Below are 25,922 nucleotides of genomic sequence, written 5' to 3' on the forward strand. Positions count from 1 at the left end.
CAGTCTTTCTCAAGACTACCTACTTTTGAATTTAACATTTGTTTTAACTTTTTTCGTATCACCTGAAATGGCTGGACGGAAAAAGAAACCTCGCATCGCTGCGGGGAGGAAAAGAGAGGCATCTCTTTCTGACACATCGAGTGTCTGTAGTGACAATCCTTTTGATATTTTGCCTGAGCAAGAAGCTGGTGAAATGGAAGTTATTAATATTGAAACTATACAAAATATAAAATCTTTAAAAAAAGGAGAAAGTTCCACCTATTGTGGTAACTATTTCTTCTGAATTTAATATATTCAAAAAGGAACTTTCAACGTTTGTTTCTGACGTTAAAGTTACCTATCAGATTGGCCGTAGAGGTGAATGCCGCTTATTAGCCGACTCAGTAAAGGGTCGTGATCGTCTTGTTCAGTATTTAACTGACAAGATGTACAAATTTTTTACATACGACACCAAGAACGCCAAGCCGTTCAAGGTTGTCTTGAAAGGTCTCACCAACGATCAAACCGTTGATGAGATCAAACTTACTTTAACAGAATTACTTGGCATAGCCCCTACCCAAGTAATTCTAATGAAACAAAAATCACGAGGCGAAAACAGTCAGAGAGCTGGAATTTCCCTTGTGAACTATTTAATTCATTTAAACCGCAATGAGGTTAACAACTTAAAATTTTTTGAAAAAGCACATGCTTTGTATAATGTGCGTGTAAAGTGGGAAATTTATAGGAAGTATGGTGGAGGTGAAAAGCATATCACCCAATGCCGTACTTGCCAACGTTATGGCCATGGTTCCAAATTCTGTAACATGGACCAAAAATGTCTTAATTGTGGAGACTCTTCTCACAAAGGGACACATGTCCTGTGAAAGAGAGTAAAAATTTTCGCTGTGCGAATTGTAACGGCAACCATATGTCAAATTTTTATCAATGCCCAGTCCGTTTAGCAATTGTTAAGGCAAGGCAAGGTAAACAAAATTCAACTTCTCAATTAAAACCAACTTCAAAACAAAATTCTCCAAGCGTACCAGTGACGCATAGTTTACCTACTCCTTTGCATACCCGTTTAACTTATGCACAGGTTACAGATAATTCGAACATTCTACCGCCTAATGTTGGTAGTTCGAAAATTACCGTTAATATGGGTAAGCAAAACACGCTAGAAAATAATTGTACACCTATTACCCCAGCTAATATTGCTGCCGAAAATATTTTTTCTAATGTCAACTGCCTGGGGCCTATTACGGCAGGTAAACTTTCTTTTTTGCAACAGGCAATGTTCGATCTTATGAACGCCATGTTGCAGGCAAAATCAATGTTTGAAGCCATTCAAATAGGCACAAATTTTACTATTAAAATTGTTTCTAATTTAAAATTTAGCAATGATTTTAAATAAAACAATTAAAATATTAAATTGGAATGCTCGCTCATTGAAGGCCAATGAGAATGAGCTTTTTAACTTTTTAACAGTAAATAATGTGCATATTGCAATTATTACTGAAACATTTTTGAAACCTAACATAAAATTAAAATATGATCCCAATTACGTGGTTCATAGATATGATAGGATTCAGGGTTCCGGCGGTGGAGTTGCAATTGTTATTCATCGCCGAATCAAACATCGTGCTCTTCCCCATCTTGAGACGAAAGTTATTGAAACTTTGGGAGTTGAAGTTCAAACTGAACTTGGGATTTTATTTATTGCCGCAGCATATTTACCATTTCAATGCACACGCGAGCTCAAAAATTATTTTAAAGGTGATTTACAAAAACTCACTAGAAATCGTTCGAAATTTTTCATAATCGGCGATTTTAACGCTAAACATCGTTCATGGAATAATTCTCAAAGTAATTCCAATGGCAAAATTTTATTCAATGATTGTTCTTCAGGATACTATTCTCTTTGTCTCCGAATAGTCCTACATGCTTTTCTTCTGTTAGAAACCCTTCAACAATTGATTTGGTGCTAACAGATCAAAGTCATGTATGTAGTGATTTGATCACACATGCTGACTTTGATTCTGACCATCTTCCAATAACTTTTTCTTTATCACATGAATCAGTTTTAAACCCTATGAGCTCTGTTTTTAATTATAACAAGGCTAATTGGGAAAGATACAAAACTCATATTGAGAGAAATTTCAATAATGAGCTTGATTTGCAAAACGAAGTGAATATTGATTCCGCTTTGGAAGCATTAAAATGTGCAATTGTTGATGCCAGGAATTATTCTGTTCCAAAGGCTCAAATGAAATTTGATTCACCAATAATTGACGAAAATCTTCAACTTCTAATTCGTTTGAAAAATGTCCGCAGACGTCAATATCAACGTTCTCGTGACCCTGTTTTTAAAACTATTTATAAAGAATTACAGAAAGAGATTAAACATAGATTTACTCTTCTAAGAAATCAAAATTTTGAGACTAAAGTTGAAAAATTGAAACCATATTCAAAACCATTTTGGAAGCTGTCGAAGATTCTTAAGAAACCTTCAAAGCCTATTCCAGTTTTAAAAGATGGTGAACGTTTTCTTGTATCCAATGAACAAAAGGCTCAAAGACTTGCTCAGCAGTTTGAGAATGTTCATAACTCAAATTTGAATTTTGTGAGTCCAATTGAAAATGAAGTCACACGTCAATTTGATTTAATTTCTTCCCAGAATTTTTTACCTGCAGAAATAATTGAAACTAACTTGAATGAGATTGAATCAATTATTAAAAATTTCAAAAATATGAAAGCACCTGGTGACGATGGAATCTTTAATATACTAATCAAACATCTCCCTGAGAGCACAATGGAATTTTTAGTGAAAATTTTCAATTGCTGCTTCAAAATTGCATATTTTCCCAAATTATGGAAAAATGCATAAATTACTCCCATTTTAAAACCGGATAAGAACCCAGCTGAAGTTTCAAGTTATCGACCAATCAGTTTGCTTTCTTCAATAAGTAAACTGTTTGAGAGAATTATTCTTAACCGAATGATGTCACACATCAACGAAAATTCAATTTTTGCAGATGAACAGTTTGGATTTCGCCATGGGCATTCCACTACTCATCAATTGCTCAGAGTTACTAATATGATACGAGCTAACAAATCTGAAGGTTATTCCACTGGAGCTGCTCTTTTAGACATAGAAAAAGCATTCGACAGTGTTTGGCATAAAGGTTTGATTGCGAAATTGCAAACTTTTAATTTTCCAATTTTCATAATCAAAATTTTAAAAAATTATCTTACTGATCGAACTCTGCAGGTTGTCTATCAGAATTCAAAATCTGATAGATTTCCTGTCAGAGCAGGTGTACCTCAAGGTTCAGTCTTGGGTCCAGTCCTGTACAACATATTCACTTCAGATCTTCCTGATTTGCCTACATTGTTCTGCGATGACACAAGCATTTCCGTAAAAGGAAAAAGCCTTCGTGTCATATGCAGTCGATTGCAGAAAAGTTTAGATATTTTTTCTTCCTACTTGCAAAAGTGGAAAATCTCTCCCAATGCTTCTAAAACTCAAATGATAATTTTTCCGCATAAGCCTAGGGCTTCTTTCCTCAAGCCAAACAATAATCACGTTGTCAAGATGAATGGGGTTATTTTAAGTTGGTCCGACAAGGTTAAGTACTTGGGACTAATTTATGATAAAAACTTATTTTCAAAGAGCACATTGAGAGTATACAAGCCAAGTGCATCAAATATACGAGATGTTTATATCCTCTCATTAACAGGAATTCTAAACTTTGTTTAAAGAACAAACTTTTGATTTACAAACAAATTTTTAGACCAGCAATGCTTTATGCTGTACCGATCTGGTCAAGTTGCTGTTCAACAAGGAAGAAAACGCTCCAAAGGATTCAGAATAAAATTCTGAAAATGATTTTGAAGCTTCCTCCTTGGTTTGGTACACTCGAATTACATAGACTTACTGGTGTTGAACCATTAGAAACTATGTCAAATAAAATTATTAACAATTTTCGACAAAAATCGTTGCAATCCTCAATTGCTACGATAAGCTCTCTTTATAGCCAATAAGTTAGAAATTAAGTTAGTTGTAAGTTTACTTCCCCTTTTCTGACAAGTAGGTTTAAATCCCTACGAATGATAAGTCCTAATTGCGAAAGCAAACAAATCCTAACAATTAGAATTACAAATTTCTAACAGTGTTGAGAAGTCACCATTTGTGATTGGACACACATACTCATTATTTACTAATATTTATCATAAATACTTAAGCTACTAACAAATCCCCCCTTAAAAAAAAAAAAAAAAAAAAAAAAAAAAACCTATAACAGGATGACCACTCAAAACCAAGTTCAAACATATGATTAACAAAAAATATTGTTCTAAATAATCCGAGTAACGAAGTCGCTCAAAAAACGGTAAAAAATTCATAAAAAGCAAACGAATCATTATGGGTTTTCAAGAATTCAATAAAGATGAGGAGGGTTTCGCGCCAACTCGACTGAGGGGTTGGTAGTAGCTTTTCAGAATTCAATGGGACTTTGCGGGTGTGTAGGCCCTTATTACCCTACGTAACTTGCATATTTTTTTTTAATTTATATGTATTAACATTTGAAAAGGGCTTTAGAGAGGAAACTGGCAACAAGGCCGAATGTTTGTGCGCGTCTTCATCTCCACGTAATTTCTTCATTACGAGTGTGTTTTGCGCGAAAATAAATGGTGAAATCAAATAAAATTACTAAAGTTGGTGTTCCAAATAACAGAGCTATCGGAATATGCAGCCTTAGGAGGAATTCATGCGAGATAAGTGATATGATTGATTTAGATTTTTTTCTGTTCGAGTTGTTTGCGTTGGCATACTATATGCTCAACTGCAATTGTTTTTTGACAAGTAGGCGGCGTTGTATTTTCTTGCTTTGATCATCGACGTGTAGAGGTAGATTCATACAGATCTGTTTCGTATGTATTTTTGGTTGAAGGTAGAGGAAAAATAAACTAATTATTTACTAAAATGTTTGTAAATAAACAGAGGCTGACTTGTTCATACGAATGCGTCACATAGCACATATTTTTAGAGTTTTGGGCTTTGTGTTTCGGAGAACATTGAACTTTGTCCGCGTTTCACCCATAACCACAAAATATAAAATATAAAACAGTAAAATTACTATATAAATTCTTAAAATTAACTGATAAAACACAAATTAAAATAAAAAGTCGGTAAATCACAATAGCTTCAGCTCTTCGTAGCTCTCAAAATTCATACCTATAATATAATCAATTATCGACCCGCAACATCTAACAGATGTATCCCAGGGTCTCCCTTTCCTACTAAAATTTCCCATCTCATGTAACATTTATGAGAGCACGTAGAGTTCTCTGTGGTTCTCTTAAGTAAATGTTGGACTAACATTCCGTTTCCGTTCCCCAACAGTAGCAAGGACGTGGCCATGGCGGTAACAAATCTCTGGAGTCATCTGACCTTTGTTTAGCAACATTTGATTAGATCCCAAATTTCATGTTGCTGCTCACAAACGAGGGTAATTTGTTCTCGTAAACAGAGTATTGTTGCTGGCACCACCTACGAAGTTGTGCAGCTGTTTATGCTATGCTATGCTATGCTATTAACATTTGAAAAGGGCTTTAGTGTTTTTTAATAAGTCGATATGTCTGAATAAAAAAACCGAGATAAAGGAAAGTTGCGAAGGGATGACTTTCAAAAAAGTTTAAAATATTGAGATACTTGAATTTGAGATTCTATACTTAAAAAACAAGAAGTGATATTCAAAAAATCGATTTTCTCAGATTTTACCTAAATAAGTTTTTTTTTTCAGACAGATATTTCAATTGCCCAAAGTTCTTCTGAAGAAATATAGTGAATATCAATAAACGCATCTTTCAACTGTCGAAACCAAGACCTTGGAGTTACTATGCGCAAGTTGTACTTTTGTTTCATGCCCGCTCTTCTTCAATTTAGTGCAAGCACTTTTACAAGAAGATTGATTTGTCTCTATTTCGGCAAGAATTTATATCATATTAGTTAGTCTCTTACATTTTCGCCCCTGGGGCAACTTTAAACGAGGATTTGAATCGAATATTTCTACATCGGAACTGGTTATTGACTTATAGAATTCATCATGGTCCGAATTTGTGTTAGAACGACTCTTACGCGTTCAAAAGAAGCAGGAGGCAACAAATACCCGTACACCCACCGAGATTATTGTGGCACTAAGTAAAATAGACTCTCACATGTGTTGTTATGCAAGAGCAGGGCCTCCCCGATATAATATTTTTGACTAAGTTTTGGCACAGACAAACAGACGAGCCACTCGATGACGATTTCTTAGTCCAGAAAAATAACGATTTTTTTGAAGTTTTGTTTATTAGGCAGTAATGCCACTGATGTTGCTAAAAACAAGCGTATATATTTATTGGCAAAAACAAAAGCCGTTTTCACGAAAATTAGTTTAGTTTAGACTGTTTGTCTGTGGCTTTAGTATACGATGCACAATCGTGTAAGTCAACTCAACCCAATCGAAAATTTGAAGTAACAGAGACATGAACGAACATTTAACACTTCAAAATTTAGTGCTTAAGCCTGCTCCACCTTAAAAGGCGAATTGAAATGAGTCGTAGTTAAAAAAAATCTAAATGATTGACGAGTTTCGAAACTGCGAGGTAAACCTTTTTTTGATAACCAAAAATCTCAGTTAAAGTTTAGACAAATATTTTAAAAAGTGCTTAGACCCCCTAATCCCCGCCGATGTTTATGTTTATATGATTATCCGGCTAATTAAGTTAGATTTCGCAGGTCTAGCTACTAAACCGCTGTCTATTTTGGTTGAAACCAATAGCCAGGTTTTCTATAACAGAGAGGATCAAGCCAATTGGCTCACAGATTTTCAAGTTGATGTTTTTTTTCAGAAATGGCTCAACAAATGAAGCTGGAGAGAGTGGCCACCCTGTGAATTATTACTTTGGTTGTATGATTACTACTGCATTTTCAAATTGTTTGAATGTTTAGTTTCCGGAATTGCGTCATAAAAGGCTCCCAGCTGGTCTCGAGGCCGTGTCGTAGTGCTAACCGCACAATTGTATTGTACAATATAACGGTGGGCTACGCAATCCATGTCAAATAAACACAAGGTTTAATTTCGACACGGAATGTACCTGGGATTTGCTTCCGCATCACATAAAAACAACGTACTTCTAGCACACTGGCGACTACTTTTGTGGTCGCTTCGAAAAATTAGCTTGGGATGAGAAAGCCTTTCTTTTTCAGGATATTTTCGTGAATTCTGTCGGGCGTCCTTATTTGTGATGTTATTTCCTGTAGCACAACAGATACTCCTTTCAACCTCGTCTGATAATTTGAACGAGAAATCAAAAAAGAGACCTTTAGGTGAAAAGAGACCATTTAAGAAGAAAAAAGAGACTTTAGAGACCTTTCGTTGAAAAAAGAGACTTTTTAGAGACTAGCTTTAAAAGAGAGACCAAGTCTCTAAAAAGAGACCTGCTACCAGCCCTGGAAATGGTTTTTTCATCTATGCCAATGATGCAAATAAGCATTTTTATCAGGTAACCAACTATCAAATTCATCTAAAAATTAGCAGGTTTGTCATGCCTACCGGCACTTGCCTATACTACTTATTTTGACTCCTGTACATAGGCTTACTAATGTGTAAACATTACAAAATATGTCGAATAAGTTCCGAAAAAATCGTTGCAATTCTCAATTACAGTCAGTAAAAGATAAATGTAAGATTAGGTTCAAGTTTTATTTTAATTCACTTACTTACTTCATCACAAATAAATTAAAAAAAAAACGCTAATCTTCACCTGCTCATCGAACTCATAATTTTAACAAATAACTAACTGAGATACTCATCTTAATACTACTCACAATCAGCTGACAGCAAATACCTGTAAAAATTTAGAACGACATATTAGTATCCGGTGAAAGGCATACACCTACCGGTGAATAGCAGTATTGCCTTGCTTTGCTAGCACCAGCGATTCAACATCATCCGGCGGTGGTAGACGTCGGAATTCTAATAATAATTTGTTCAATCGTAAGCATACCAATCTGGGTGCAATAGTTACTTTCTGAGCACTTCTGCAAATCAATACTTTCGATCGGAGGCTTGTATTTTTCATCATCAGGATAGGCCCAATAGCGAAGGAGATGACCATTAGGCTGGGACACGGTTATATGGGAAAAAAGCGATGGTGTTATTTTTTCGCTCCCATGCACTTTTCGTGTTCCTTATGGATCCTATTATTTTTTTTTTTTGTTAGGGAATTAGAATTACGTTGTCCATTGATGTGAACTTTTGTAATATATATCCCAGTCAATTGCTGTACGTGTCCCCTTGCAAAATACAATGACGACTATTGTTGAGTGATCAGGTACCTGCACCGACACGCTCCCAGTCAGGTGAAATATGGTTTATGAAGCCAATCACCTTCCCAGGATTCAAAGACCAAATCTCTTTGGGCTGTAAACAGCCACTGCCAAGAAACCTTGATCTGCGTTTAAATAATGCACCACAACTGCACAGCAGATGTTCCGATGTCTCGCTTTCCATATTACAAAAGCGACAGATATCATCCTGAACCCGGCCAATGTTTTTTAAATGATATCTACTCGGACAGTGCCCCGTTACTAGGCCGACGTATGTACAAAGGGCTCTTTTGTTGAGCTCTAGGAGCTTTTTCGAATGATTCTCGTTTGGTGTGATAAATCTTTTAGATTGGGAACACTTTTTGACATCAAACCAATTGGTTATCACCTTTTGTTCCTCCCAGCGTTCAAGCTCCATTTTCACTGCACAGTTTGAAATACCGCAGAAAGGTTCTGGGCCGAAAAACTGTGAGTTAGATCCTTGTTTTGCAAGTTCGTCTGCCTTTTCATTCCCACCAATGCCACAATGTCCTGGAACCCAATACAAATTTACTGAGTTTGTTTGACATAGCTGTCGCAATGTGAGAATACATTCCCAGACAATCTTGGATGTACATTTATAAGCATCAAGTGCATGCTGTAGCAGTGTTGCTGGAAAATTTCAATTGTGAGCCGTCCGTCAGACATTCAATCAGTTTGGGGTGAATAGCTGTTTCTACAAGCATCGTAGCGCCTTACGGTCTTCAGAATTTTTTTCCAGGAAAATTTCCTACAAATATCTTGTATTGATATATTTTTAAGAGCCAACAGCAGACATCTCTAGAGAATAAGTTTTGAAAAAGTGAATTTTTCCATAGAAAATCGTATAGAAACTTTAAAAATCGGGCGCAAATCGGGCGTTTCACCGATCGATCTGAAAAGTTACACAGTTGTTATGGGACCCATAAGGAACACGAAAATTGCATGGGAGCTAACATTTATTTTTTGTCCCACCCTAATGACCATGCAGTCGATACCAGCGCCGATGCCGTACTCCGAACCCGGATTCATCCTCGAACATCGTCGGTAGCTTCCAGAGGATGACTGGATTTAGTGTCCAATTTGTTCGCTGGTTTTCCTACGTGATTCCTGCTGATTCAGCATCACCAAACAAACACTACGCGAACGCGACAAAAACGCGCAATCGCTGCAGCAAAAAAAGCGGAGTCTGACCGTATGACTATATTCCTCTGGAGAGGCACGAACGGTCAAGTTTTTTTCAATTGCACTGGAAGTATTTCTTACAAACGGAACACAGATTTAATAAAAACAAGTTCCTAGCGCACGATCAAAACAAAAATTCTTTTTTTCCTTCCCGTTTGTCGAAATTTGACATCGCCAAGCAGCGTTGCCTATGCTATTAATGTTTTGACTGGCTGTCGTGTGTGCACGACATTTTTATTCGATAAGTCTCTATATGTGACTTTGTGTAGGTGTGAAGAGGCACGTTTGCCTTTGCCATGTCAATGACAGCAGCCGGCAACCGTTGGGAACGGTCGGCGGCAAAAATAGAAAAGATTCTTTTTTTTGCAACAACAAGCGACGGTCGACCGCTGTGTTCTGATTGGTCGAAAAAGAACGGAACGGTAGCGGTTGACCGCTGCAACGGTTAGTCTGATACAGGCTTTAGGCGTGGCCGCCTTTGCCCCAACTCGGAACTCCCCTGTCGGTGTCGCAAAAGGTGTACCAACCTGTGCGGCGCCTTTACCGGCATCCGCCAGTCTCGGTGGAGACCGTGCGATGCCCTACCTGGCAAACGGGTTTACTAACCCGTCCACCCCATCGGCATCGGCACGCTGAACCCTCCAATCACCGGTTTGTATTCCTCCTTCCGGCCGACCTGAGCGTTGAAATCCCCGATGACGATCTTGATATCATGTTTTGGGGAGTGGTCATACTCACGCTCCAACTGCGCGTAAAATTCATCTTTGTCGTCTTGCGTACTACCGAGGTGAGGACTGTGCACGTTTATGATGCTTATGTTGAAGAACCGGCTCTTGATTCTCAACCTGCACATTCGAGGGCTGATTGGCCACCACCCAATCACCCGTTTCCGCATCTCGCCCATCATTATAAAAGCTGTCCCCAGCTCATGTGTGTTGCCGCAGCTCTGGTAGATGGCATGACCATCCCGGAACGTACGTACCATTGAGCCCTCCCAGCACACCTCCTGCAGCGCTACAACGTCGAACTCGCGGGATACTCCGGAGAGCACTCGAGTGCTCCCTTGGAAATTGAGAGATCGGCAGTTTCACGTCCCGAAATTCCAATCGCTAGTCCGTTTTCGTCGCATGGACCTGTGCCGATTGTTCCAGTCCGAATTTCTTTGTTCCTCGTTCATTACTTGTGAGTGTTTTACGGTGGCGGCCGGAGGACCATCGTGCACAACACTGTTTAGAGTCCCACGTTGGTACGAGGACAGTAACCGGCCGCCCCTAACCTGGAGTACAGATGCCGTTCTGAGCTGCTCCTAACATGGAGGACAAACGCTCGGAAACTCAAAAGAGCCCTCCTTCCCTGTCAGCATACGACCAAGTTCCCACCGGGATTGTTTATACGATCGTCCCTTGTTTGCTCGTATCACAGCTGGCACCGCATGAAGGTTGGGATAGGAGTGGCTGCATAAGAGGCTAAGGACCACGTGTGGTTTTATTCCTGCAGGTGCACTTGGCACCGGTGGTACGCATTATCCAGCCGTTTACCGCAGATATTTACAGACTTTTAATAGTTTCTGCAGATTTTTGTCAGAGTCTTCTTATATTTACGCAGACTTTTTCGAAATGTGGGCAGATTTTTGCAGACTTTTGCCTGTGTGAGCGAATTTTTTTAGAATCACGGATAGATTTCTTTCAGATTTCAAGCCGATTTTTCGAGCAGTTGCAGACATTTTTCCAAAACATCTGGCATCTCTGACTGGCATTGGCACTCGAAAACGGTTGTAATTCAACCTCATTTCATGTTGATTCGGGTAAAAACCTAAATGTTGAATGGAATTATTCAAAGCATTTTAAATAATTTTTAACCAGTTTTTGAAAGTTGTGTTTCTTATTTAATGTTCTAAGCAATATTCTTAGCCCCGCCAAAACAACAAATTTGACATTAATGTTTATAAGCAAACTCACTGCTAATCACGCCAACAAGCGCAATCTGCACGCTCCGTTGTTTTTACTCTAATCTGAATAAGATCTACTCAGTTTGGTATACTTATGCAAAATGTCAAAAGTGAGTAATCAAGATGGGTTACATTACTCAGATTTTAGTAATGACCATGTTAACTCAGTTTTGAGTTATCATCCGAAGAACATCCGAAGGCATCTGAGAGTTGGCATCGCTCCTATAGAGTTCTCCAAGCGAAAACACACGAACACTACGACACGGCCCGCTTTACACTGTATATTGAAATTTGTGAGAGTGTGAATCAAACTCGGTAGTTTTTGCCTTTCTCCAGAAAGGTATAGCAATCACTTGCAAAACCGAAAGTATAAAAGTGCTCCAAAGGGCCAAGTGGCATATATCACTCGACTCAGCTCGACGAGCTGAGCATTTTCAGTATGTATGTGTGTGTATGTGCAGATTTTTATTCTCACTCACTTTTCTCAGAGATGGCTGGACCGATTTTCATGAAATTAATTGCAAATGAAAGGTCTTGTTGTCCCAAAGGACCCTATTGAATTTTATTGTAATCGGATTTTTAGTTTAGAGGTTATGTATCAAAATGTAAAAATCATGAAACATCATTATCTCGAAAACTACACAACCGATTTGAACAAAATTGATTTCAAATGAACTGGCCACCTTAACTTTTGAATTTTATCAAGATTGAACTTCGGGTTCAGAAGTTATGAAAAGAAATGTGTTCTGAAGACTGTTTAATCTCACTCATGTTTCTCAGAGATGGATGGACCGATTTTCATAAAAACAGTGTCAAATGGAAGGTCTAGTTGCCCCATAAGACCCTATTGATTTGTTTTGCAAACGGATTATAACTTTGCCTGTTATGTTTAAAAATGTAAAATCCAGCTATGAAAAGTAACATATTCCGAAGACTACTTGGACTCACTCACTTTTCTCAAAGATGGCTGACCTGATTTCCACAAAATTAGTGTCAATTAATAAGTCTAGCTACCTCATAACACCCTATTGAATTTTACTGTAACTTCGTCTGTAATGTATGTACCGAAATGTGAAAATCACGAAACTTCATTATCTCAGAAACTACACAACCGATTTGATCAATATTATTATCAGATGAGTGGGCTAGTTAAGGGTTAACTGATAAATTATGATTAAACATGTGGTTTCAAAGTTTGCCTGCCCTATACGTTCCCATTTCATTTGATTATAACTCGAATCGAACTTAAGCAACCGTTATGTATTAAATTGTTAATAAAACAACGAGAGTCTATTATCTCAAAGATTACATGACTTATTTGAACATAACTAGTGTCATACGAACGAGTCATCTCTCAAACTTACAAATAACAAACTTCATAACAATTTGATATGTGGCTCAAAAGTTATGGAAAGAAAAGAAATTCAAAGACTATTTAAAACTATACTTGCTTCGATCGATATATGTGGCCTTAACATAATTTAAATGTGGTATCGTACTATTTTAACGTTCCAAATTCATTGATTCCTTGAGATGTGTTTAAAGTCTGCAAATGCACGACGAATCGGTCATGGGATATGATCAAAGTCAAATTACAAACTGTTTAAAATGATTGGTTCATCGAAATGACAACATCCTCGACTTTTGGCTTCTGTACATCGCCTTAATTCTGAATATATTTATATTGGGTGGTATTCGGCCATTTTCAGCAGATTTTCTGGCATCAATCTCGGAAATACCCATATTGGAAGTTATTTTGGTTGTTTTCCAGAAACTAAAAGTGGTCGTCTTTAAATTCAAAATGGTGTCCAGGGTCAATGTTTGGTTTTTTTATGCGTCATCTCTATTACGGAGATATCCATATTGAGTATTATCCGGTCATTTTCGACTGTTTCCTAGAAGTTGCCATTTAGCAATTCAAAATGGTGCCTGAGGTAAATTGTTAGCTCATTGCATCATTCTGGTTCCAGCGATACACAGATTGAATGGTATTTGGCTATTTTTGGCTGTTTTTCACAACCCGGAAGTCGCCACCTTGGATTTCAAAATGGTATGTAAGATAATTTCTAGCCTCTGAGCGTCATTCTGGTTGAAGAAACACCCATATTGGATGTTATTCGATCATTTTCAGCTGTTTCCCAGGAACCGGAAGTCGCCAAATCAAATTCCAAAATTGGGTCTGTGGTCGATTACAGCTGCTGTGTATTATTCTAGATCCGGAAATACTCATGTTAGACGGAAATCGGCAATTTTTGGCTGTTTTTTAGAAACCGGAAGTCGCCATTTTGGATTTCATAATTTCATTTCATTTCATTTGGAGACAATTTCTGGATTTTGATATTGGGTGGTATTTGGTCATTTTCAGCTGTTTTCAGAAACCGGAAGTCGCCATCTTAGAATTCAAAATGCTATCTGTGGTCGAGTTTAGCTCCTGTGTATCATTCTAGATCCGGATATATAGAATCTAGCAACACTGTCAAGCTACAATGCGCTGCTAACAGAACGCTCGTAAACAAACCGGTAAAGTGGATTGCTTCCGTTCGTGTTTTTCATCGAAATTAGTTCCGAAGTCCTCCGAAGTGTCCGTTGTTGATCTGCCCGTGGTAATTAGTCCGTGTGAGCTCTACTGGTTTAGATTTTTCGTTGCAAAAAAAATCTCGGCTTGACCTGTTGCGGTATATCATTCGCCATTGTGAAGGAACAATACGATATTGCTGACTGCTCGATTTCATTCGTCGCACACACACGAATCAGCTATGTCTCTTCACCGTACACCGCCTTCCAATTCTAAAAACATAACAAACAGCGCTACAAAGCGCCCGAGGAATGATGGTGATATCGATGTCGATAACGACTCTATCACACTGGATGCCGCAGTGCGAATGCTAATGAATCAGTTTACGGAGACGAGAACGCTGATTGATGAAATGCGCAATGAAATTAACACCAAGATTGACGAGGTTAAAACTGACTTAGAGCAAAAGTTGACCGTTGTTTCAAACGACATCCACACACTCAGAGCTGAATGTGCTACGCAGTATCAAAACTACGATGATGTTTTGAATGGACTATGCGGGAGGGTTGATGAAATCTCGGCGACAATGGACAACCTGGAAAATAGGAACGAACTGATCGTCAGCGGTATTCCGTTTCTCAAAGGCGAAGATTTACTGGCATACTTCATGGCGATATGCAAACGGCTTGGGATGAATGAGCGAATGAAGCCTTCGGTTGACATAAGGCGTCTTAAATCGGGAGCGATGAACGACGGTGACAACAGTTTGGTGCTGGTGCAGTTTGCGCTGAGGAATCAACGAGATGATATCTATAGTGCTTACCTTCGCAAACGTGATCTTCAGTTAAATCATCTTGGGCTTGAGTCGACGCGACGTGTATACGTGAATGAAAATCTGACGGTAGCAGCACGTAAATTGAAGGCAGCATCTGTACGTCTGAAAAAAGCGGGCAAGCTTGCATCTGTTTTCACTAAGCTGGGAGTCGTCTTCGTGAAGCCTACCGCTGCTGCTAAGCCCATCGCCATCCAGTCCGAGGAACAACTCAATCAATTTTCGTAAATATGTATCGGTAGTCCACTATCAGAGTTTGTTTAAGTTTTATATAAGTGAAGATTGTACAATGTTAAATGACAAAAACAATATCTATACCTTATTTCAGCCCCCTGAAAATTGCTTCCATTTGCCTACTAAATGTCCTCGTTGAACAGTCACACCCTGACGAGCATTCTCGGTGCTGTGATGAATGCAGTGCTTCTTCCTGGAAAACTTAATGCGTGTCATGGAAACGCCCAAAGTATTTGTGCAAGACGATCAGCTAAACTTGACGAAGTGAAAAATCTGCTACAAGGTTCTAAGGTCAGTCTCGCTTGTTTTACAGAGTCGTGGTTGTCACCCAAAGTCAGTAATCGCAGTGTAGCTATTCCTGGGTATAACAATTTTCGCAACGACCGACTGTACAGGCGCGGGGGTGGAATTGTATTTTATTGCAAGGATCACTTGCGCTGTAGAAAAGTGTTCAGTACGGTGTTAGACCTTGATTCCGATGATAAAACGGAATGCCTTGCATTGGAGATTCGGGTTGGCGTAGAGAAAATGTTGATTATGGGCGTTTACAATCCACCCGAAAACGATTGCTCAAGGTTCTTATTGATAAGTTAGCTGATTTTACAACACAATTTGAGACCATTTTACTCGTTGGTGACTTTAATACAGACTTGAGTACTCGTAACAATAGAAGATGCGGGTTTGAATCAGTACTTGAGAGCTTCGCTTTGACGTCTGTCGGTGAGGAACCGACTTTTTTCCACAATTCTGGATGTTCGCAGCTGGATTTATTCATAACTAGTTGCAATGAGAAAGTTCTACGATTTAATCAGGTTAGCTTTCCTGCCTTGTCGCAGCATGATCTAATTTTTGGCTCCCTGGATTTTGACACTTCGCCTGAAACGACGACTCAGACATATCGTGATTACGTTAATTTCGACGCATTGACCCTGCAAAACGCCGTACTTTCCGTTGCCTGGGATGAAATGTACTCCATAAACGATCCAAACATATTACTTGATACCTTCAATAGTCATCTCAAACGTATTCATGATCAGTGCATACCACTCCGAACAAGAAGTAAACGTCAGCGAACCAACCAGTGGCTTGACCATGATATAAGAAAGTCAATACTGGAGCGTGATCTGGCTTACAACGATTGGTTGAATGCTCCGGCGGATTCGAAGACGCTAGCTAAACAGCGATATAAAGCAGTCAGGAACCGTACCAACGCTTTAATCAAGGATGCCAAAGCACGTTTCTTGCACGACCTGGACGATAGAATACCGCCTAGTTCTCTGGAAGCGAATTAAGCAACTTGGTGTAGTCAAGGAGCAGGTGCCAGTTGACTGTGATTTTGATCCCAATGAAATTAACCGGATGTTTCTTGCCAACTACACGGATAACTCGCCTCGGCGACCACGCTATTTTGAAAACGCTTCCCCCCACAGTTTTTCGTTCCGGAAATTCGAAGATTGGGAAATTGTCAACGCAATATGGGATATTAAGTCAAATGCAACAGGTATCGATGGATTGCCCATAAGTTTCATCAAAATCGTCCTTCCTTTACTCCTGCAACAATTCACCTATATTTTTAATGTTATCATTGAGTCTGCAACTTTTCCTGAAGTCTGGAAGCAAGCAAAGATACTTCCACTCCGGAAAAAACCTCATGTTCATGCTCTAACAAATCTGAGACCGATAAGTATTTTGTGCGTGATGTCTAAAGTTTTTGAAAAACTATTGAAGAAGCAAATGACAACGTTTATTACTGCGAATCGTTTACTGTCGGATTGTCAAGCTGGCTCTCGTAAAGGTCACAGCATCAAAACAGCGACCATACGTGTATATGATGATTTAGCAGCAGCAATCGACAAAAAGGGCACCGCCATACTGCTTCTTCTGGATTTCTCCAAGGCTTTCGATACAATTTCGCACCATAAGCTATGCTCAAAACTGTTAACTAACTTTAACTTCTCGCCTAGTGCAGTTAATCTCGTAAAGTCATATCTCCTAGGAAGGACGCAGACAGTTTTCTGCGGTGAACATTGCTCCGAAATTGGAGAGGTAACTTCTGGCGTGCCACAGGGTTCCGTGATTGGCCCTTTGTTATTTTGCTGCTACATCAACGATCTCCCAACGGTGCTAAGATGGTGCTCGATGCAAATCTACGCAGATGATGTGCAACTATACATTAGGCGTTTTGGACCTTCTGCTCACGAGTTAGTAAGAATGGTGAATGAAGATCTGACACGAGTTGCCGAATGGTCTGACCGTAATGAATTGCACATAAACCAAACAAAGAGTAAGGCAATATTTGTTAAAGGCTGCCGACGTAACACGGTTTCTACACCCAACGCAAACGGGGAACATTTTATTACTTTAGGGCAATTTTTTATTACTAATTGTGTCTCATGACTGCGCATTATACACAATTAGTAACAACTAAAAAGTAACAAAAATTATGACGGCCACACGCTTGTATGTGTTTCTGCAGGAGAACATACAGCCAAGCACCGCACTGCATGTGTTAGCAAGACTTCACTCGCTACATTTGTATTGATGCAAAAATCTGGTTTATTTTTGTCCCTTTCATCCATTCATAATCAGAATCTATACCGTCAACCTCAATTGTCTAATTAGAAACACTTTCGTTTCGTCCCCCAGTGTTTACTTGAAATGGAAATATGTAATACTGTCTGACCAGAGTTGCCGAAGTTGCGAATATTGTTCTGGATGGGCACAAGTTTTGTATTTTCAAACAGGTCCAAATAAGTTTCCATGAACCAACGATTATGTGCTGTAGATAGCTTGCAAGAAAGCGAATGTTTTTGTTTTTCTCTAACGCAGTTTACAGATCGTGATGTCATTTTAAGGCGCATTTCAAGTCTTGAAAATCATCAACGTTTGCTCACTCTATGACGGGGAAAATGCTGCTTGGCAGCTCTTGTCATATTTTTTCGCTACTCCGTATGCATACAACGAGCGAACTAATACACGCACACCGGATGAATTGGAGATAGAAGAAACTTGAAAGGCCTCTGCCATGTTGAACGCCAACACGAGCGATGGGGCGAGATTTCTGCCGAAGGTTAATGAACAGTTTTACTTACGGCTGTTTATTTACCGACGGCAAGAATCTCGCCCGATCGCTCGCGTTGGCATTCAGCCTGGCAGAGGCCTAACATGTGCAACATATGCGACGGTGTGTGGTTTTTTTTTTACTTGAGATGGAAAGGGAGCATTTTGCGATAGAAACAAATTTGCATGTGGTTGAAACGACCATTATTAGATAGTCGTTCTCCCGTAACACGTGCTAAATATATGACAGTATGTGTTGTTACTCGACTGGGGAAGAATTTTATTGCCTTTTAAGTAATAGGTTTGTTACCCAAAAGGCAATTTTGCGCTATTGCTTCTTAAGTAATAAGGAAAAGTTTTGCGTGTAGTAGTTCACTGCCTGCTATCGTCATGAAGGGACAAACTATCGAATGGGTTGAAAAAGCTGTGAACCTTGGTTATGTGTTTCAAGCTGATTTGGAGTGGGACGGATTAATCAACCTGCAATGCGGCAAAATTTATTCTTGTTTGCGATCGCTCTTCAGTACTGCGTCTTCCGCACCTATGAATATTCGACTGAAGTTGTTCAAGGCTCTGATACTACCGCATTTCTAGTTCGGAGACCTTCTGCACGTACGGCCTAACGCAAGCTCCATGCGCAGGTTACGAGTTGCACTCAATAGCTCTGTCCGTTTTGTCTATGGTCTGAACCGCTACGCAAGAGTAAGTCATCTCCAGCACAATTTAGTCGGATGCTCGATTCAGAACTTATACGCATACCGATCCTGTGTGTTTCTATGGAAACTTTTTAGGACACAATCACCCCCAGTGCTTTTTCAAAAACTGATCCCAACCCAAAGTCGCCGTTCTCAAAACTACATAATTCCACGAAACAGTACGGCTGGCTACGCTAACACGATGTTCGTCAGAGGTGTGGTAAATTAAAATTTGATGCCTTCTACGATTAAGCGTTCGACTTCGGAAGCAAATTTTAAGAGGGGCTGCCTCGAATTTTGGAACTCTAGACAAACATAATTATATATTATTGTTGTAAAGTTAAAGTAGTAAATAGGATTATAAATTATAAATTAGATAGTCATGTATATGTATTTGACGTTATGAAACTCGGAGGTAGTAATTTAAAAGGTTTAACCTTACACTACCGGGTGATAAATAAATTGAATTGAATTGAATTGAATATTATTATATTGGGTGGAAATCGGCCATTTTTGGCTGTTTTCCAGAAACCGGAAGTTGCCATCTTACAATCCAAAATGTTGCCTGAGGTCGATTATGGAACATATTTGTTACCACTAAAAACAATCACCTGCCAAATATGGTTCCATTTAGTTGATTAGTTCGCAAGATGTGCAGAAATTCGTGCAGAAACATGTGCTTCCAGAAGAGGGAGGGGCGTCGAACCATTATGGACATATTTGTTACCTCTAAAAACATTCACATACCAAATTTGGTTGTATTTTCTTGATTGGTTCATGAGCTGTGCAAAATTTGTGTTTCATTTGTATGGGACCCCTCTCTTTCAAAAGAGAGGGGTGTTAAAACATTATGGACATATTTTTTACCACTAAAAACATTCCCCTGCCAAATTCGGTTCCATTTGTGTGGAACCCCTCCCTTTCAGAAGAAAGAGGGGCGTCCAACAATTAGGGACATATTAGTTAACCCTTAGAACATCCACATGCCAAATTCGGTTTCATTTGCTTGGCTTGTTCTTGAGTTGTGCAAAAATTTATGTTTCATTTGTATGGGACGCCTCCCTTCCAGAAGAGGGAGGGGTCTCAAACTATCATACGAACCTTTATCAGGGCTAGTTGCGAACTTGGAGCAAAATAATAGTGACTTTAGTGACTTTTTTCATTAGAGTAGTGACCAAATAAAGACTAAATAGTGACCAAATAATGACCAAAAATATACAAAAGAGGGTTTTGAAATTTATTGTTGAACCATAAATGAATTAAATTTTATCCGAAATTTGTGTCTTTAGAACCTAAAATGTGTCATGATTTGTTCTCGTAGAAAAAAAGTCTAACTAAAATCTGTGTCATAATTTCACATTGAAATGGTTGTAATAACACCTTGTTCAATATACATTCGAATACAAGTTTTCGAGTTATGAGTGTTTATGAAAGTACGTGAACGAATGTATGCACTCTCGAATACGCATTGGTGTGTTGGTGGTCTGTCAGTTGTATTTAGTTCTTGATGTGCGATGTAACAAATTAATCCAGAAAGTCGTAGTAAAACGATTTTTGGTCAGTGACTGCCCTTGCACAAAACGTGTGAAGTACAGCTTTAGTGATGGTCTCGGGAGCAATTTGCAAGCGAGTAAATTTCCTCTGATTTTCATTTACAAAGACGCCGAATTTAATGCTGTTTATTATAAAACGGTAGTTTTGGAAAAAAAACGCTACCCCGTGTCTTCGAAAACTCTTCAGAGCTAATTACTATATGTTCCAGCAAGACGGTGCATCAGCGCATACTGCGAACTTGACTCAAGGTTGGTATAGGGACAATTCGAGGGACTTTTTTAATAGAAATAAATTGCCGTTAAGTTTACTTGATCTCAACTCAATAAACTTTTTTTTACAAAATCTCCAACTTGTAAAGCGATTATCCAGAAAATCTGGGAATCCGTGCCGCCTGTGACAGCTTCAAAAAGCGTTTGAAGTTGGTTAAGCTAACTAAGGGAGGGGTTTTTCAAAATATATTAAAAATAGCATTGTTCGTTCCGAAAATCGGCAAAAACAATACTGAGCCTGTTTGTCCCATCAATGATTTTCCACGCATATTTAACCCACTTGACATTTTCCAATCAAATTCGTCCCACTAAACACTCGTTTGTTTGATCTGGAGCATGGGACAAATATGCGTAGAACGGGTTATCATTATAGAATTTCGAAATGGGTATCTGGTAAACACCGGTAGGTTCGGATGATTGAAAGCAAAATCCTACGAATTGAGACCTAAACACGACTATGCACAATATAAGCTCGAAATTTTTGAATCCACTTTAACCAGGAGAAACAGTTGATTTGAGACAAGAAAATCAAACTACAAACGTAATTTCACGCACAACACTGGTTTAAGACGCGAGTATCTTATAGAATAAACCTTTACATTCCTTTGCAGCTCTTAGACAATTCGTTCGTAACTATTCTGCACTGTTCACTTCGATGAGAAATTTGAAAACATTGCCTGGCATGAAACTTCTATGATGGAAAAGTTAACAAAAATGCCTTACAAACCGAACTGTCCAAATATTCTGTAAATGAGAAGCAAGCTTTCTAAAGTATGTAGCAATACAACAATAGTTAATTTATACATTTAAAGCTAAAAAAGTGACTTAAGTGACCATTTTGTCGTAAAATAGTGACTTTAGTGACTTTTTAGCGTAAATAGTGACTTTTTAGTGACTAGGCTCAAAATAGTGACAAAGTCACTAAAAAGTGACTCGCTAATAGCCCTGCATTATCGACACCAAAAACCCCTACATACAAATTTTTACGTCGATCGGTTCGGTAGTTTTCGAGCCTATATGGATCAGACAGACAGACAGACAGACAGACCGGACTGCATTTTTATATGTATAGATTACAACATCAATGTTTTAGAACCTAGAGAGTGAATATACATTTATTGGATTGAAGCATTTATGTAAATCTATTTTTACAAATATAAGAGTGAATGAGAAAGGCTGGGTCTGACCGCTAGGTGGATTAATTTGGGTTTTTAATTTTCAATGCATCACTCATAATACAAGCATAACAAACACATTTTCCGTTCAAACCATAATTGCAATTTCCGAAGTTTTACTTACACATTTTAATCCAACATTAAACCTGTACACTGGTTCACTTATGTCGTTTTCGTTTTTGCGGTGTAGCTACCCCGCGGACTACACTTTGTCCTATCACTGTTTTTTTACATTTTCCGGACTATTCTTTTTCTGTCCCGGACAGTCCGCGCAAGAAACAGAGTGCAGTTTTGAAGACACCAACACATTCACACGTATGTGTCAAAGTCAAAAAAAAAATGTGTCAAAATCGGTTTGCTTTGATTATCGTTCTTCGCATGTCAAAAAGGTCAAACATCAGGTTGAATTTTATTTATTTTATTTTGTTATTTTGTCATTTTTCAGTAAATTGGCAAATTTTTCGTACAGTAGCACAAACGCGATAAAAGACAATGGCGATAATGACCAAAACAAAAGTGACAGCTACCTCTGGTATTACGCACACCATTGCAACTGCTCGGAGTGTTTTTTTTTTTCAGCTGCAAAGCGTAGTCCGGGACGGGATAGTCCTGTCGTAAAACCGAATTCGACATTAAATTTAACAAAACATCACCGGTGTAATCTTTCAAAACTGTGTACCTTGTGAAGAATTTCAAAGAATGATATACGCTTATGCATGGTGAAAAACAGAACTGTATAGATCTTGGCAACAAACGGCACAAAACTGTGTTGCCGAAACGATAGATTTTCTCTCCGCGCGACTCATACACATAGACTCTGTTTCGGGGTAGTCCAAACTGGCGTGAAGGTCGCAATACATGTTGAATAAATTAACACTCTCGTTTTTCTGACGTGCATAGAAAGCCCTATAGATAGTATGTACATTAAAGACGCTTTTTACGCGGGGAGACGTGTCGCGTAAAAAAAACCGCGTAAATTCCGGAATCTGTGTAAAAAAACCGCGTACATTCCGGAGTCCACGTAAAAAAAAAACAGGAGGGTTGTGTGCAAAGCCACGACCGCAAGGTTCACACTCAAAACTAGACGGCTCACGTTTTGTCAAAATGAGTCAACTTGTCTTTGAAAGCATTCACTAGTGCCCACTATCGCACGAGACTGCATTTCACTAAAGTGCCTCACTGCATCAGCCGCTATCGATACTGAGATCCGCTGCAACTAGTTCGCTATCCATAGACATGCCACAGTTGTGGCCGCTATACGCTGCCATTGGTATCCACTGTCCCTGCATCAGCTGGCCCAGCTGCTATCATTACTGGAATCCGCTGCAACCAGGGCCGGCGGTTGATGTGGGTAGTATGGGTAGTAGTACCCACTCGGAAAACATCCCTGTGGGTACTTACCCACACGGAATTATTGGACAAAACCAACAAAAATTTAATGTTTTCTATGTTCGAAACAATTTTACCGCGCATAATTTTTTTATTAATATCATTAAGCGAGATATGAAGTTACAGATTTCATGCATTTCTTAAAGATTTCGAAAATTTCAAGAACTACTCTTGTGTTTTTTTTTTTGTTAGTCAAAACAGTTAGATTTTCACGATTATAAGTAAAGTCTAACAAGAAAACTGCTTAAGCCTGAGTTATGTATGGGGACTATTTTTGAGAAGATAAAACTGTTATGCCGTAAAGTTTGCATTAAAAAATGCACGAAAACTGTCGTTTTTCGTGGTTTTACCTTTGCACGTACTGACGAAACTACCCATGCAGCATGAACCATAGTAACCCATGAGTCAGCAGAAAAAAATTGACTCGAATTCTTAACGTGATGGCGAAAAAAGTAAAGCTATTTCGTTCAAAACTGTGCGCGTTCAAGGAACGGCACCGTGCCGCGTCCTATACGGACATCTTGCGGCATTTTTTGGACGCCGGATACACCCGTTCCGGCATCTACAAGACCGTATCACTTTTGGACAACTATCAGAGTATCGAAAGAAAGCCCGGTCCCGGTCGGCCGATGATCCTGGGCGACAAAAAACTCTAAAGGATGCTGAAGAGGAAGATCTAGGGAAAAGTGGTTACATCGCTACGTGCGCTTGGCCGGGAGATCGGTGCAACCGGCCAAACAGTAAAAAAATACCTGGCGAACATGAACATACAACGGCAGTCCCGCCCACTAGTTCCGGAGCTGCAGACAATGACGCAGTGGCAGCGGCTTAAAAATATACCAAATCGATTTTCCCGGCTAAACACACCCTGGATGGCAACGACTGGCAGGGCACTTTGTATTTTACTTCCCCCACGAAGGAAGTGAGCTCCGAGGTGAAGTTCATTTCACACACTAAGTTCCCCACAGAGAAGCTGCTGTGGCTGACAATCACCAAGATGGAGATACATTCCTTTGACATCCTATTGATGATGCATAGGTCGCCCCCCCTGGCTACGTCTTTGTCTCCCATGAACCTTTCCTATTCCTTACTACCCACTCGGGAAAATAGTGTGACGCTGGCTGCAACTAGTGCGCTATCCATTGCTACGCCACAGCTGTGGCCGCTTTCCGCCATCGCTGGTATTCACTGCACTGCTAGTGCTGCTGCTAAGGGAAGACGACTACTGTTGTCGCTGTCTAGAACTATTATGAGCGGCTTTCGGCTGAAACAGGCTCTTATATAGGCCAAATAGCATGTTTTAAATTGCAAGGTATATGATTCTGTCGACCGTGCTTGGGAAGCAATCAAATAACGACCAATCGGAGGTCGAATTTTTCGTTTTGACAAGGCTTGACTATTTTCAATAGTACAATAGTGTAAATAATAAAATTACAATTATCTCCTTTTGTGAAGAATCTTAGAAGATTTTCCAATCTATTGCTGCAAGAACGAAGGAAATCCATCGAATACTAACCGATTTATTAGCATTTGAAATTGGACATATTCTTCACTTTTTTCGGTTTTAGATTTTCATTTCACATCCCTATGTAGCCGCACTTCCTGAGAGAAGTATTCTACTTCAAAACCTCCTAAAAGGCGACCTTAGTGTTCCTATGTATAGTGATGATTTGAGATTACAAATTACCACCATATTTTACCCCTGCAAGGTATTTTACAATGATGTTGACAAAAGTACTTACGATTAAATACGAAGCATAAGGGATATATCACAAAATATAATTTCATAACAAACCGACACCAGTTAAAACTTCTAAGAAAGAAGCTCACTCATACATCTAAGGATATGAAACCACTACATACCGTTGCACAAATAATTTGACTTGGTTCACACGCTGCGAAAACCGCGAGAAAACTGGTACAAGAAAAATGTGAGGTTATTTTGTTTCTTCCTAACATTCACTTTACCGCAATTTTTACTTTTAACTTTTTCTGAACTACACAGTTTTATCCTGCAAGTAATCGATTGAACCTCAGGTGAATAATGAACGCAAATAGCTTACATTAACAACCAGAATTCACGGCCAACTAACAAAATATGATACAGCGATTAGACGCAAACACCCGCTCTCGAAGAAAATCGCAATTTATTAACTTTTTAGGTTTAAAAAGATACCGCGTTGCCAGTTGTTTTAAAAATTGGTAGCATGAAACGTTACACGTTTGTTCTACGTAACTCAAAAATGAATAACTATCAACCTGTTTACGCTCGGCCATTTTTACTCTAAATTGAGTAAATTTTGACTCAATTTCGTTGAAAGTAAATCTACCCCTAAGCGCTAAACAACTATATATTCACGAAATATATTTCGATAATATCACTCGATATTGGTTGATATATTTTGATATTCATCGATAATCTGTCAGTTGACAACCCTTCAACGATAAATTAACGTCAATGAGCTAAGATAAAAAGAGAGGGGTGCCCATAAATGCAACGATAAATACTTTGTAATATTGAATATTGAATATATCAATAGTGTCTTGCACCAATATCTACCCTAAACCTAGGGACAGAACGTGACAAAAGAAACCAAAAATCACCCAAAGTTCTGTCGAAGTGAAAGCCCTCTCTGATTGGTCGAGATTATTTAGCGCACTGTTAAATTATATTATTAAGCATGTTCCAAGCGAAGTG

At 38.9% G+C, this 25,922-nt stretch overlaps 1 protein-coding gene across 6 annotated transcripts in view; it reads right to left on the minus strand.

The window, feature by feature from the left end:
* LOC129724426 (uncharacterized) overlaps positions 1-25,384 on the minus strand; it is a 48,584-nt gene extending 23,200 nt beyond the window's left edge. For 2 of the 6 annotated variants that reach the window (XM_055679328.1, XM_055679324.1), the window contains exon 1: positions 25,088-25,371. The gene's annotated coding sequence lies outside the window, so the exon portion shown is untranslated. The other 4 variants (XM_055679322.1, XM_055679323.1, XM_055679327.1 and 1 more) reach the window with 4 other exon arrangements.
* Positions 25,385-25,922: the final 538 nt, after the last annotated feature.

The sequence above is a fragment of the Wyeomyia smithii genome, chromosome 2, assembly GCF_029784165.1.
Source record: "Wyeomyia smithii strain HCP4-BCI-WySm-NY-G18 chromosome 2, ASM2978416v1, whole genome shotgun sequence".
Classification (NCBI taxonomy): domain Eukaryota; kingdom Metazoa; phylum Arthropoda; class Insecta; order Diptera; family Culicidae; genus Wyeomyia; species Wyeomyia smithii.